Raw genomic sequence first — 13,651 nt, 5'->3', positions numbered from 1 at the left:
CTGCAGGAACCCAAAGGAGCAGTCCTGCAATAAAAGCCATCTCTCTGGGAACTGGAACTGGCTTTAAAAACACTCAGCCTCTTAATGCTTGTGGATATTTCCCACAGCCTGAAAGAAAGGAAAACCTGGAAATGTGTTACTACATGGGCTTACCTACAGCACCTTGGTAAAGTCAGGATCCCTTAGTACAAGCACCTCCTTGGTCAGCCACTATCAGGAACCATGGAGGATGATGCTATTGGTTGCACTCATTTCATTCTCCTTAAGTCTTCAGTCAAAATAGATGCTTTGGTCTATTCTGAGTACTGAAAAGGATCATGCAGGTCAGTGTATCTGCTTTACAGTTAATGAATATTCTGAAATCTCAGCATATCTGAGAGTCTCCTTCATACATTACAAGAGCCCAGCTCGTTCAAAATTGTTAAGACATGGAGAACACTTTACATTATCTGCCCACAAAGGCTGCCCAGGTCCTAAAGAGCAAAGAAAATAAGAAGCAAAAAAATCCCAAACCTGATGACAGAGAAACAGAGAAGAGCAGATCATGCTAGAGGGACATCATATTCCTGGACTATCTTCCCAGAAACATACAGGATTTTCCTCATGGCCATCTCCTTCCCTACCCTTAATGAAGCTCAGCACCCCTGTGCCTCTTATATTTGAGGATACCCTTTTGAAAGAGATTCCATTTTCACTTTTACAACATACAGGAAAAACACAATAAAAGTCTCAAGAAGGTGGCAGTTCCTGTCCAGTAAGATAGAAATAGATATTCCTTAACCATCACTCCTACCAAGGAACACAGTAGTCAGTTGTTATCAAAAAACCAGCACATTGATAATGACTGGAAGCCTAGCAAAGCTAGAAGCACAACCAGAAAAGCCCATAAGCTACTGATATTGGAACTGAGAGAGTTGAAAGCAGTCAGAGATGGAAAAACATGCCCCAAGACCCAAAACAATACTAGAGCTGAAGTGAAAGCAGAAAAAATAAGATTGCAAATTGAGATAGATAAAGGCCAGAGGATAGAATGAGGAAGAAAATACTCAACATAAAGCCTTTAAATAGCCTTGGAAGATGTGTCATGACCATCAAACTGATCTATAAAGATGGCCTGGAAAGGTATGGAAGAGGGACACATATCCTTTTCCATTCACAAATTCTTTCTTAAAGGATTGTCAAAAAACCTTTTGCTCTATTCACATCTCTTTTGGGTTCTAAGTGTTGACTCAGCACTTATTAACCACTGTTAGGAGCACAACTAGCAAAACAGGAGATTTGCAGGAGATGAGAAACAGATCAAAGAAAATCAGATGATTCTGTTATCAATGGTACGAAAGTACTAGGACAAAAGAGGGGGGAAGATGAAATTGGGGAACAATGCAGAGCTTTTAGAAGTGGCACAGAAGGAAGAGAAAATGGGAAAATTAAAAGGTAAAAAGGTCAAGGACATCTTCATTACCTTACAATCACAGGAGTGGCCTAATACGGTAGAAGCACACATTGGTGTTTCAGTGCAGACAGGACCAAACTTCACTCCTGAGCTGTGCTGCTCCATCTCTGGGTTTGCTGGTGCTGCAGTGTGAGTAAGGAGTTACCAGCGGAGTTCTGCTCTCTCCTGGCACTACAGGACTGAATCACACCTACCCAGGGGAGCTGCAGCTGCGACGCAACCACCAGCTCCCAGTGAGGTATAAAACAGGGAGAGAAAACTAAGGAAAAGGACAACTGACTCTCGTGCTGTTTTCGTACAGTTTGTCTTCCATTTTTGGCTCAACACAGGGAGGCAAAAAGGAGGGGTAGAAAGAGAATGCAAGCAGATTATATATTTGTGTTCTTGTTTTCCAGTCCTTCCAGAAAGGCCAGTTTTGTAAACAGAGAGAAAGCTGAGATTTTCTTTATCTTGTTAACTACTCCCATGACTGTAAGACACCACACAGAGTTCACAATTATCTCTCTGCTCAACATTATCAAAAATGCACTGCAAATCCTTTGGCAACATGTTCTTTTAGTCAGGCTATCTGCACCTAAAAACACTCAGCCTTTTGTTTCAACAGCACAGACCTGCATGCTGAATTATAAAAATTGTCCAATATCATATTATCTTGGCTACAGATTTAATTTCACGGAATATGAAACTTCACTGAAAATCATTGTACAACAAGACAATGAAACATAAACATTCACTTCTGTCTTTTTTCCCTTTATATTAAGTGTGAGCCTACTACAACTCCCTCTGGGAGGATATTTTTCATACAAAGCCACATTCTTTGAGTCTTATTCACATAAACAGTCATGGCATTGAATGAGATCAGCCACAGAAGCAGGGAAATCAGGTTTTTATCCAGCATTACTGATACAAAATGCAACATAAGATTTTAAAAGAACAGGATAATAAGCATCCATCTTTAAACTATCTAATAATGCAAAATCTACTTGAAGGTTTTGTTTTTCAGTTCTATCCTTCCAAGATGTAATACACTAAATTAATTATAATTTTGCTACACACAATTTGTTGATAATTGTGGACCATACTGTTATTTGGTACAATTAATGGGAATTTTTAAAATAGTCATTATTTCAGTATCACTTTATTCTTGATCCTTAATTAAGCAAGGCCTGAAAATCCCACTTGCAGAGCATAAGGGAAGTGATTTTCAAATGGTACTTGCTAAAATCTGCTAACTTTTGCATTACACTTTTGCCTGACTCTGTCTTCCCTGAAACACCAAATATATTTTGAGCTAAGCTTAACATATACAAACCATGAAAAACTTTTGTTAGCAGAAGAGTGGATACTCATTCTCAAAATTTGAATAATGACAACTGATCAACTGAAGGTCAGTTTGCTTTTTACAGGCAAAAAGGACAGACATACAACACATGCTTGCTGTCGTATTAAAACTTACAATGTGACTTTATTAATGACCATCAAACTAAGACACTGCCTATATAGTTAATGCTTTCCAAAATCTCAGTACTTGGGGAAGATGGCAAGTATACAGCTCCCTAGAAAGACAGAAAAATCCTTCATCTTAGTGTGAAACACTGTAGCACATATTTACTAATGTTCTGAGAAATTCCATCATAGTGTCACTCTCCTCTGATAACCTTCCCTGCCTTAGCTTACTTGAAAAGCACATTTAGTGCTTTTTCTGCTAAAGCAGAGTATCCTGTGTTTCACGAGAGTTACACAGGACTGAAACACAGCAAGTTCTCAATTTCACTGACACTCTTTATTCCATGTCTGGGAAAGGCTGAGAATGGGTCCCAGACAAAACTCGCTTTAAACCACAGCTCCTGAGTAGCTCAACACTTATTTCAGCCTAGTCAAGGAGAGAGTCTTAATTTCAAATTGTGAGGAGAACAAATAAAACTTTAAAATGTTGGCTTGTTTTTTCCTTTCAAGTGCTGTGCTCAGTTCTTCTGAATACACCCTTACCTGTTTTCTTGGTGTGTCTGCTCCAAAACCAGCTCACCTCATGTAAGTATATGCAGACATTTGCTGCATGTACAAACCCACATATGATATGTAAGCAAATTCATATTATTGCAACTTTTCAAAAAAGTCATTCTTAAAAGCTGTAAATGCATGTATCCAAGTTCTGCAAGCTTTGAATATGTTTCTGTCTTCCATAACATGTATCCTACTTTCAGGATTACAAACAAAAAGAAGAAAAACTGGCACAGTTCTAGTAAATGAAGCAGCAGCATCCTCCTCATTTGTATGTCTGCAGTTATAGACATGAAAGACTAAATTCTCTGAAAGAATATGGAATCCAGAAGTTTGCTTTTAAACTTCTCAACCACGTGTCAATGGGTAGAGATAAAGGGAACAGAAAGGAGGCAGAAAAAAAATTGAGTTTGTTTTTTTCAACCTAAAATACTCTTGGTATGGAGATCATGAATCTGGGATTAATTTCTTAAAATATATAGGGCTTTTTTCAGTTAAGAGACTCTGCCAAGGACCAGAGCTTATGCCTGCAAATTCTGCTTTGATTTGTTGATACGGCATGCTACTTAGTGCAAGTATTCATACCACCCTTTTAATTCTGCCATTCACTTTCCCATTGGCACCCATCTTGCTTCCAGGTAAACAAAGTGTAAAATTCTTATTGAGAAAGGATGAATAAACAAAGCAGAGCTAAATATAGAAACAGTCAACCTGTTCTGACAAGTAGGAAGAATGAGAAGCAGAAGTGAGTTACTGTAATACACACAGGGCTCTCTTTAACCAAAGCTAAATCCCAAACAGAATACTGAAACTTGAAATTTTATGAAGCAAGCTGGGATGTGACTGCAATGTAGATTAGATGGAGCTGAATGTTGATTATTTGGACTCAAGACAGATGTTTAAATTAAGCTGCTTCACATTTGTGGTGACCATACACATAGCCTGTTACCACACTTGCACTGATGTGAAGTTATTTCCCAATAACTCATGTCCAATCCCCAAAGATTCCCTCCAAAGGAAAGAAGGCTGCTTAAAAGGAAAAAAAAAATAAAACAAACAAACACAAAAAAAGTCCCAGTATTATAAAAGCTAGGCAGTCATGGGATAACAGGAAAAGTCCTCATCTGTATAGAGAACAGTGAGACAGGAAATAAACAGTACAAGGTCAGTCTTCCCAAGAGAAGGACACTGAGCCTGCAGCCCCACAGCCATCTGCATTAAGCATATATTGTGTTCATTACACCCACTAATGAATCACAAGGGGACAGGGAAAGATTACAACTGTTAAAAATGGCTGGTAGATTTCAATAGCATTTAAACACAGTCTGGTATTTGGGCTGGGAAAAAAACCCCTCAACTTCATATGCATAATGATGGGCTTGGGATGATTCAGGAATGAAATGCTGGATTGACAGTGGACTGTTCTTATAAAAGAATCAGCACAGTTAAAAAGCAGGAAGGGTACTAAAAACTCATTACTGCAGAGAGTACAACCAACCCAATCATCTAAGAAACTCAACTGGATCTTAGAAGTTGTCAGTCTGGCCTTCTCATCTTTAAAAAGGTTTAGCAAAACTAGAAAAGCTTCAAGGAAGGAGAACATAAGACAACCAAAGGTAGAATAATTAAGTAGAAGAAAATCAGGTTGGAGAAATACTAGAAGACATCAGGTCAAACCAGCATATTTCAAGCTCAAAAACAAGTGAGAAGAAATAACTCTTCTTATCAAATAGCAACTTTCAAGCTGTGTTTGTCATTTGTACTCTTCCTTCTCTGATTTTCTCAGGCTGTTTCCCATTCACTCATGTTCCCTCCTCAGTTTGACAGAGTCACTGATATGGATGCCCTACAGGAGTGAAAGGCATTAAAGAGAATACGTGTCATCTCTCCCTGTAAATGAAACACAGCCAACCTAGAGATGAGAATTGGTGAGGCTGACCATGACACCACTCACCCACACCTCCAAAACAGGCTCATCATTCCTGCAGCCATGGGCCTTGCTCAGCTCCTGGCCACAGAGATGGAAGAGCTGAAGGAATTCTCCCCAGACAGACAGTCCTGTCCTAGTCAGCAAGAGATATCCACCTCTCACTGCCTTCAACCAAAGTATGATTTGTTAAAAAAGGTCACACAGAGAAGCTGCTGATGCAAGGCACTCTGTTATTCCACCTATGTCAAAAGCATCTATGTCACTTGGTAAGTTTTTGAAAACTCTTTACATTACTAGAATTTAAATAAATTAAATTTGATCCTGCTTATTTTGAGGCTAGCAGCAACTAAGGCAGCCAAGATCAACACCATCTTTTTACTGAGCTGTCCTCACTCATCCCCAAATCCAGTTCTGCTTTATCAGGCATGCTGGCAGTGATGCTGCTCTCCTGCAGGGGCACCTCCACTTGTCTGTCAAGACACCAGGGAATAAGTGAAATGGATGGCAGCCTCACCCAGTGCATGCCAGGTCAGGATTTCTTAAAACCTGTCTTCTCCAAACTGATTAAGTGTAGTCTTACAAGGAAAGAAGAGAATCCAACTTGGTAGCAGACTGTTCATTAAGAAAATACTATACTTCAAACCCATGTTTAAGCTTTCTCCACACCTGAGTCTGCCATTCATGGCAATACTTACACCATTAAAAATAACCAATAAAAATCACCATAAACTTAGAAATAATAATAAAAAAGAGCACATTGAAAGAGTATAGTTGGATTTTACCCAGAAGCTGTGAAAAAACACCACCACATATTTGCAAGAATTCAGGAGCTGTTGCAAAGTCTGGAAAAAACAAACTGATAAGAAAATGCTGCACTTTTAAAATCTGGATTCAAACCAAAACAATAACATCAATGAAAAACTGTAGATGTCAGGCAGATAATTTTGCAGCCAGAAGAAAGACACCCTCACTTTCCTCCATCCCATAATCCTCTTGAAAGACTTCAGCCAGACAAAGTCAAATCCCAAAAGTGCTCAGACAGAAAATGAAGGAAAATTACTCATATGTAAGCTTTACAAAATGCTAAATACCAAGTTAAGCAACAGATCTGGCTGGCACTTATTAGTGCAATCATTTGCAACAGTAGTGATAACAGTGAAAAGATCACATCCTGCCCAAGACTCTGCACCAGCTGCAATTTCTGCATCTGTTGCACAGACAGACATCAAACTCTGAGCAGAAGTAAATCATACCTAAAATGATTCACTGTGACCACTATTAAAACGTTACTCAAATATTAAGCTCATATATAATTACCATACATTCATGGCACTTTCTTGTTTTATAAGGCTGGCACTTTTCCTCAGTGACTGACCCAACTGAGACAATTTAGGGCACTTTAACTCAGAAGTGTATTGGTACAATATAAATAGACCTAGCAACAGATCTTCCTAAGATGTCACATTGCAGATGATGTTAAAATCAACAGAAAACATTCCTGACTGGCTTAAAGCAATTGGCATGTCAAACTGGAAAAGGAATTATCCCACTGCAATGCAGACACAATGAAGATGCACACCCTTAAGGAACTCACTTTCATCGATTCCAAATGCATTTTCCATAATGCAAATGAAAATGCTTTTGTCCAACAGCATGCCAAGACATGCATACAAAACCTGTATCTTCAGTGGCCACTTCTCAAAGTGGGTGGTGTTTAGGTGGGGAAGGTAGCAAATCATGAGAGAGAAAGGCATAGGCTGTTAGAAGAAGCTTGTTTAAATCCAGGATTTGAAGGAGGCATGATTTAATGATTTGAAGAGTACTCCAAAAATGCTTTTGATCATGATACAAGATTAAAAAGCCTAGACTTTTCTGGCATAGGAGTATATCAATTTTTCTTCAGGATTATGGCAATCCCCCTAGGGTACCTGTGCTCAGCACATCACACCCCAGATACCCTGTAGCCCCAGTATGCTCCATCTGGCTGGCAGCCACACCAGATACTCCCATCCACCACTTGCCACAGATGTGCCCAAATCCCGTCCCTAATCACAGGCAGATTCCCCCGCATGGCTGTGGCTTGGCTGAGATGCACCTATGGCTTGGAGGAGCAGCAGTGGGTGTGGGGAGTGGGAAGGAGAGAGCCACAGAGGAGACAGCAGCAAGACACGAGTGCTGGCTGGAAGGAAGCGTCTTCCTGTTCATTCCAAAAACCTTTAATTACATTTCACACATAGCAGGATCTCTGCCAAAAGATCAAAAGTAAAACAGTGCAAGAGCAAGCCAGCAATCTACAGTCCTGCATTGTACCATGGGTTACCTGTGCATTTGGTATTCCATCAGAAGTACATCACTGAGGCTACCAAGACAACCTCTCCACATCTGGATAATGCAAGAATTCAAGCTGTTGTACTGTATCCATTAGGCCATCCAATGGGGATTGATTTATGGCAACAGGATACACCCAACTAACTATTAGTGGTAATAAACTAGATTGCTTTTAGCCTCAAAGTCCTGTGCAGCCTTAATGCTTCATTTAGCACACACCTCTAAAAATGTGTCCTAAATTGACACTCATTTCATCATTGGTTTTTTTGATAGCATTCTTGACCGTGGTATCAAACTACTGCACACCAACAGTATCCTTCCTGCTTCACTCTCAACACCTTCACGTTTCCAACTCGACCTCAGTATTTTCTAGAAAACAAGAAAAATACATGTCTGGCCAAACCAGCAGCTTTGAATACAAAGCATCATTGTTTCATGCACAACCTGCCAAAGGAAGCAACACACAGAGAACATCCCAGGCACATGGAAGCTATGCAAAAAATAAGCAAGGACTCCACACATTTATTCTGACTCTTCCACAATTTGGAACACCTGCCTTCACAAATCCAACAGTCTTCTGAATGGCAGCATGAGATAAACCAAATACAAACAAAAGGAAAGAGACCAGTACACATAATTCAGTGACAGGTCACAGCAAGACATGGGGTATTTCAGGATTTCACTATTCTCACAACTGCTGTCAATGAACTGTAACAAACTATTCTCCATCAGCACCTGCTAACAGGAGTGGAGTAGCCAAGTGAGAAATAACTAAGCTATTCCTAAAGGGTTCACAAGTTAGCAATGGTATGCAAGAATATTTCTAGTATTGTACTTCAGAAGCTATTCTGGAAATTTTTGGGATCAAAATAGCTGGATAGGAGGCAGGGAAGAAAATTAGCCCCTTGCTGTTATGAATTAAGGTCTTTCTGAAGTGCAGTTCTGCACCTTCTATTTTTGGCTGGATCATTTAAGTCACATATTTAGTTCCTGAATAAACAAAAGGAACTAAAAATACTTATTTCAAATTTTTATTTGCCCAAAGTAATTCCAATCAATTTATGTCTTTGACAAATATATCCCTATATCAATCTTGCCAATAAAATATGGCACCTCATTTGTGGTTTTATATAAAATACTTCCACCTGTTGTACAGACCTGTTGTACTGATATAGCTCTAAAAAAAGATACAACTGTGAGTTCTCTGCCAGTTCATCCAAAGTCCCAACTGTTGAGGGAAAAAGAGAAAGTGCACATCTGAAACTAATGAGAATAAATACAGTTGTCAGTATAATTAATTTAAGAACCTGAAAGTGCTTTAAAAATGTTCATTGGTACACCACCTATCCAAACCAATAAGCATTGTTCATCCTGTTATACAGATTTAGTGAGTAAAGGACAGTGAGGTCTTTTTCTTTTACATCACATGACTCACTGGCAAAGTCAAACAGAGGTGAAGCTAAGACACATGGGGAAATGCAGCTTGAGGCTCAATTGCTCACCACCACACCCTACAAGCACCTGATTTACTCAGGTATCATTCATCTCATCTAGTCCAAGAACATGGAATGTTTGATAATCTGAACTCCAGAACGTGCCACCTGTGACAGGGCAAGAGGCTGAGCCTGGTGCTGCAACTACATCACATCAGCCAACACGGGAGCCCCACTAGTGCAGAAAACTTCTCACAATTCCTGTTCCTCAAAAAAGAAAGGACCTCTGTGAAAAAATCTTGAAGTAAAACACCTGCATGATCAGGAGGTTTCCACTTTATTTTTGCCAATCATTTACTGGTTATTTCATTTCTTGTGTTCAAAGCCAGTCTCCTTTATGAGGTTGGTAGCACTGTCTGGGTAAATATTAAGTAGCAAGGGAAAGTGAAAACTTCCCAGCTGAATACTACCATAAAACTCCTTTTTAATTTTTTTTGTTTATTTTCAAACAAAAAACCAACCAAAACAAAACAAACAAACCAAAACAAAAAAACAAACATGGAAAAAACCAGTGACATTACTACTGCTGCTGCACAATTCCCATTTACCCTTGCAGATAGGTCCTCACGGATAATCAGGTATACATCATCTACATACCAGGCAAGTAAGTACTTTATGTAGCCATCCAACTGCAGGTTTTGCTACATGCAGTGTATTTAACTATTTTTGAGTATATTCTGCTCAGAAATTGTTATGAAGTTCTGAAGGAGAGTCATTATACCATGTCTTGTGGTCTGCAATGCAACTGCAGATCTTACATGTAATCACACATCTCCAGAAACACTTTGTTTTCCAACTATCTGGAGAATGAAGATTACACAATACTTGAAACTTGAGCCTGCCAAAATAAGTTGTTATAAAACTAGCTGCACAGCCTGACACATCACCTTGAAAGAAAGTAAATAACATTCTCCTCAGAATAACCCATAGACTCAAACAGTCCTACCAGGGGATCTGATCCATGCCTACCCAATGCTGCATAAGAGTTAAGACATGGTTACATTTTTCTGTCTTTGGACAGAGGACATACTGATCTTCCCTATTACTCCTTTAACATTGGTAGGACATTCTAAGTTCATTTAAACAACTTACGGGGCAAAGATCCACCTACCAGCAAGCTACTTTCTAACTCTCTCAGTGTTTTCCCTGTGAACAAAATATATCAGTAGCAGACATGTCCTTTTGGTCATGTGCATTGCAGAAATACCAAGCAGAAGTCCAAATAATCGCTTCATATATAATTATAAAAACATGAAGATATTGGTTATGCCTTTTTAAAAAAACAGAGTGCTCTCTACAGCCTGTGCTGTAATACACACAACACCCCAGGGCACGATAAGCTCTTTATTAATGCTTGCAATAAAAAGAACACTGCAGAACAATGACACGCCGTAGCCATGGATTTCCACAATCAGAGCTCAACAAGCAGCCACTGTGTACTCACAGGGTGTTGAGACCTCGGGGGGAGGCGATGTTTGCAGCAAACTAGTGGAAATATTTCCAGCGGAGTTTTCAGGTGATGTCAACAACAGGAAGGATGACTTGGAGCCAGATTTCCATTTCTCATCAGACGCGGCCTTAAAAGTTGGAACAAGAGCGTTACTTCTCCGCATTTTCACCCCCAAACCCGCAAGCGAGCCCCTACGTCGACACAGGCTCCTGTACCTGCGCGGCATCCCGGAGGGTCCGACCTGCCGGACGGGGGGGGGTCCCTCTCCGGGCTGGAATACGGGAACACTTTCCCGACGCCGCTCCGGGGCACTGCCCTCGCCGCGGTCGTGCCCAGCTGCGGCCCCGCCACCACCTCCGCCATCACCTGCGCGGCCCCGCCGGCAGCGGCAGCGGCAGCGCCCCCGCCCCGCCCGGGCCCCCCGCGCCCCCCGGCCCCGCAGCCACACACGGAGCCCGGCGGGGCTCACCTGCGCTGCCGCTCCCGGGCGCCGCTCCCGCCGGGCCGCGCTCCGCTCTGCCCCTCCAGCGGCGCCTCCGCCGCCGGGCCGGGCTCGGGGCTGCCCCGGGGGAGGCGCCGCCGCCGCCGTGGCCGCTGCGAGGGCGACACCGAGCGGCCGCGGAGCGCGGGCGGGCAGCGCCCAGAGAGCCGCACCGCCTCCCGGCCCTCCGGCCGGCCAGCGGGACACAGCCCGGCCCCGGCCCCACGCCCCGGCCAGGAGCACAGGGCTCTGCCCGCAGCAAGGCTCCGCCAGGGCTGGACGCTCTCCTGGAGCGAAGCTCCTTTGCAGCTTAACGATGGAAACTTATAATAATTTGCGTGGGAGCAGAAGCGCTACAGAGCCACAGAATCAGAGTGGGACCGCAGTGATCACCTGGTCCAACCTCCCTGGTTAACCAGGGTCGTCCTAAAGCACGTGGAACAAGACTGCTTCCAGACAGCTCTTGTCCCTCCAGTGAGAGAACTTCCACAGTCTCTCTGGGAAATCAGTTCCAGTGCATGGTCATCCGCACAGTTAATAAGTTCTTCCTGTTGCCTCAAGAAGAGCCTGGCTCCATCGTCTTGGAAACCTCCCTTTTGGTATTTACACACAGTAATGAGGTCTCCCCTCAGTCACATCTTCAGCAACCAGGCTCAGCTCTCTCAGCCTTTCCTCATAAGAGAGATGCTTCAGTCTCCCAGTCACCCTTGCTGCCCTCCACTGGACCCACAGCAGCTACATGTCCCTCTTGTATGGAGGAGCCCAGAATTGGCCACAATAAAATTTCCCAAACTTTAGGGAGGCCAGATGCCCTTCCCTCCAGTAGGGAGCCAGTCAGCGGGCTTTGAAGTCTGAACTGAGGGACAGAGAGGAACACCTTGAAAGGTGACTGTGCCTGCTTAGTGCCTCACCCACCCCTCCAGCTATCACAATATCACTGGGACCTTCTGCTCACCCGAGTCATGTGTTCATGTGGGCAATTATGGGTGAATGTCAGTAATTCACAAACTGGTAGGGAAGCAAGTTGGACAGGACCATCTGTAGACACCGGTAGAGCAGAAAGGAGTCTGTATGAGTAGGCTTAGCAAAATGATAAAAGTGGGATTGGGAGAAGAAGGAGAAAACAGAAAACAAGCAGCTGCTCCCCATACAATGCTTGATCTCACATGCACATCACTTTCAGAGGCTGTTTCTCTGGCTTGAAGGCATTCTCAAAATGCCCTAAATTAACTGATGCCCTAAACAAACTAAACATTGAAGTATCACAGGCACTTCCTAGTTATGTCATGAATATATTCTTTTGAATGTTTTTTTAGATTATTCTACTTATGCCTCTTTCACTAAACAATTACTATGGTAGTCGTTGTTCTGTGGCAGTAGTCATACCAGAGGTTTGCATCAAAACCCTTGGTGCTCCCCAGGAAAGACTGACTGACTGACTGCCTGACTGACTGACTGGATTTATTGTTCTGATGCCTCCCTGATCTCAGCAAGGCTTTGCCAAAACGACAGCATTTATCTGAAGGCTGGTGTCATTACTTAAATGTAGTTGCTAAAACACATAAAAACATGCTGTGATTCTTCACACTACGATTTTGCTTGCTCATTTCCATATTCAGGATAGGCTTACTTCATGTGAATTTTATTGAATTTGATACTGTTCAAAATTCTAATGTAGGAATAGAAATACTTGTGTGAGTAACAATTAACCTGTATGTTAAATAAGTTCCATATATGTAAAATAAGTTCCATATATGTAAAAGTTGGAAGAACTATTTTATGTTTGATCATTACAACTGAGAAACAAGATGCTATGATATTGTAGGAAAAAAGCTTTCTTGGCACAGGTCTGTCACCAATGTGGCATTGTGAAATGTAGTGGAAATTTTCTCTCTTTAACAGGAACAGGATGAGACCCTATTGTGATCCTGCAAACCTAGGTGCAGACAGGCTCCCTGATTGTGTGGATGTCAGTGGGACAATTCCCTGTGCTTAAGTAAAATTAACTTTTTCTAATGCAGACAGTTGGTTTTGTATTCTTCTGGATTTTTTTTCCCTAGTGGGAAGAGAAGTGAATCACACAGAAAGAATATAATGTCTATGAACTGCAGCTCTCCATGGGCAAAGTCCAGTCACGTCTATCACTGTACATGTCATACACGCAAAGATGCAACCTCTTATTTACCTCTGCCCTTGCTGCAAGTCCTGTGACTGAGGGCTGGGCACTGTTTCATTGTGTGCACCCAGCTTCAAAGTCAAATGACCTGACAGAAGGGAAAGAAGAAAAAGGCAGAGGGAACTGAAAACAATCTGGTGGCAAAGGGACAGAGGAGGAGCAAGTCCTGAGTCCACAACAGATTATATTGCCAAGGGATTGGCAGAAATGCTTCAGCCCTACTCTAAAAACCTACCTAGCAATGGGCCTGGAGTCTATGTGGCTTTGAACCTGAAGCTGTGGTGAGGTCACTGATGTCAGTTGTGGGAAGAGCTGCATTGCAACCAGTCCTCTTTTTTG

The 13,651-nt window shown here is 42.1% G+C and overlaps 1 protein-coding gene across 1 annotated transcript in view; it reads right to left on the bottom strand.

Annotated features, from left to right (window-relative positions):
• The window catches only part of ANKRD6 (ankyrin repeat domain 6), an 85,353-nt gene extending 74,430 nt beyond the window's left edge, over window positions 1–10,923 (bottom strand). The window contains exons 1-2 of the mRNA XM_054279891.1: window positions 10,871–10,923; window positions 10,650–10,782 (exon numbers count right to left, since the gene is read on the bottom strand). The gene's annotated coding sequence lies outside the window, so the exon portion shown is untranslated. The remainder of the gene's footprint in view (window positions 1–10,649; window positions 10,783–10,870) is intronic.
• Between the last annotated feature and the right edge of the window lie 2,728 nt (window positions 10,924–13,651).

This window comes from Melozone crissalis, unplaced genomic scaffold (assembly GCF_028551555.1).
Source record: "Melozone crissalis strain CALT ecotype California unplaced genomic scaffold, PUWL_Pcris_2 ptg000027l_1, whole genome shotgun sequence".
NCBI classification, from domain to species: domain Eukaryota; kingdom Metazoa; phylum Chordata; class Aves; order Passeriformes; family Passerellidae; genus Melozone; species Melozone crissalis.
Note: the sequence above shows the minus strand (reverse complement) of the source record. Positions and strands in the feature narration are given on the sequence as shown.